The sequence below is a fragment of the Hippocampus comes genome, unplaced genomic scaffold, assembly GCF_001891065.2.
Source record: "Hippocampus comes isolate QL1 unplaced genomic scaffold, H_comes_QL1_v1.1 scaffold85, whole genome shotgun sequence".
NCBI lineage: Eukaryota > Metazoa > Chordata > Actinopteri > Syngnathiformes > Syngnathidae > Hippocampus > Hippocampus comes.
The window spans coordinates 3,877,187-3,879,548 of NW_017805540.1; the positions used below are offsets into that span (position 1 = coordinate 3,877,187).

The window sequence follows — 2,362 nt, forward strand, 5'->3', positions numbered from 1 at the left end:
TGCACGATGAAAGAAATACCTTCGTTTCAGTTCCAATGGTTTATCCACTGCTGTGGTTTCGTGCAACAGTGGACAGCCGTACTTCTTTGTCTCAGCCCCGAGCAGGCTCAATTTGGTCGCCTCACCCGATCCTCTCTTGTGTTGTGCTGGCGGCCATGTGACGGAGCAACGCAAACAAGCAAGCTGGCTCGGATCTGCCCGCCCACCAGCGCCCACAGCACAAGCGTACATGCAGAGCAGCTCGGTGGACTCGCTCACAAAAACCTGGAAGCAAAACAGTTTATTATGCACTGGGTGGCATCTTTTTTTAACTGCAGGCTTTCGTGATTGTTTGCACTTAATGTATGAAATTTTTTTTACCGCTTGTTTTTTTTCCCCTCAGAAAGAGAAGTGCAATGAAGGGGGAGAAATGTTTTGTTTTTGTATTGATTCCCTGAACACGCATAATAGTTGAAAAACACTTGGCATCCTCTTGTCTTATATTTGTTGTGAGGTGATCATTTTGAACGTGTTCTTTTTCAGCAAAAATAAAGTGCAAAAAATTCAATGAAGGGAATAATTAAAAACAGAAATTGGACACAGTAGTTTCACATTGGGCACTTTCTTTATTTAGGAAAAAAAATCCGGGAATTGACAATGTGTGGGGACAAAAAATAGAATTCTACATTTCACAGTAAACTTTGTCCTCATCATGTCCTAGCTTTTAATGTGTTTAATGTGCTTTTTAATGCATTTAATGTAAATGATAAATAGGAAAATGTCACAAAAACATTCCATGTCCCTAGAGTTTGTTTCTGTGGCCCAGGATTGGACTGCCAAGGCCTTTTGTTGCCACCCAGCTCACAGGGCACCCATGACTAGATATAGTGACTAGAAATAGTCGGGCTCGTCTCCACGCACAGCGTAGGCTCTGGTACCAGTTCTCTTGAGAGGGGTTTGACACTCTTCCATTCTGGAGGTGAGAGGCGCCGAGCAGGTGTGGGCATACTTATCGTGCCCCAGCTTGGTGCCTGTACATTGGGGTTCTCCTCGGTGGATGAGAGGGTAGACTCACTCCGCCTTCGAGTGGGGAGAAGGTTCCTGAATATTGTTTGTGCCTATGCACCAAACAGCATTTCAGAGTACCTACCCTTTTTGGAGTTTTTGGAGGGTGTGCTGGAGAGCGCTCACGCTGGAGACTCCCTCGTTCTGCTGGGGGACTTCAATGCTCACATGGGCAGTGACAGTGAGACCTGGAAGGGCGTAACTGAGAGGAATGGCCTTGAATATTTTTACTGTAGCACCCTAAGTGACAATAACAACAGCAGAGGGTCTCTTCCGGGCTTTGCAAGGGTCCAACAGTGGAGTGGATACTCCGTGATATTCGACAGATGGAGGAACGAACATGAGTGGCATGAATGTACATCACATGCAACATGACAGTTGATGCTCTCCTCACGTGTGTCCGTCTGTGCATGCTCAGGACCCCGGTGAGGTCAGTGCTGTGGGAATCTAGCTTTCCAACCCGTAGTAACACTCAGGTATTATTTTTCCAGACAACGAGACAGTAGACTCATCCGAATTGGCGTTTGCATGCGGCGTACGGAAGTGTCCGGAGAGATACGACTGCAACGACACGTGGATCGGCCCGAATGATGGCATCACGCAGTTTGACAACATCCTGTTTGCCGTCCTCACCGTCTTCCAGTGCATCACCATGGAAGGATGGACGGCTGTTCTCTACAACGTAAGTGTGTACAGTGAACGGTGTCAGTGAATGTTCTTAAAGTTAATATAAGTATTAAACGTGTATTATTCATTAAAAATGTAAACTGTAACACTCCATGGTATAATTTAAAGACAATATTATCGAAATATAATTACTGTACGTATTAGCGATATGTGATCATATATTTTCTATTTGAAACAAGAGCACCGATTCATTTGTGAGGTCAAGCTGAACAACTATATAATGTCTCATATTTCTGATTAATGCTGAATAATTATTATCCTGACAAAATATTATAAATGTTTTTTAAATAGTTCTATCATACAGTAAAATCAACCTTGCATTTTACTGTTTTAACAAAATGATCTTAAAATATACCATACAAATGATTGCGCTCCATAAACTCTGCTAAAGAACAAATTATTATTGTTTGAATTATACAATGTTATGAATGTGAATTCATGTGAGAAGTCTTCGGATGTAAAATAAATATGTTATTTTTACTTGGTGCCTTACAAAGTTTACCTAGCAACAAATGTTGAAATCGACATTGCAGTGTCTCACAGCCGTACTAACATAAATCTGAGAAATTCGGTTGATCTTAAGTTGCATGCGTGGTACCACACCAAAAAGTGGCACTTCTTAGGTATTTGC

At 42.4% G+C, this 2,362-nt stretch overlaps 1 protein-coding gene across 7 annotated transcripts in view; it reads left to right on the forward strand.

Moving 5' to 3' along the window:
• cacna1eb (calcium channel, voltage-dependent, R type, alpha 1E subunit b) overlaps positions 1 to 2,362 on the forward strand; it is an 83,883-nt gene that overhangs the window by 49,191 nt on the left and 32,330 nt on the right. The gene's annotated exons all lie outside the window — the stretch shown is intronic.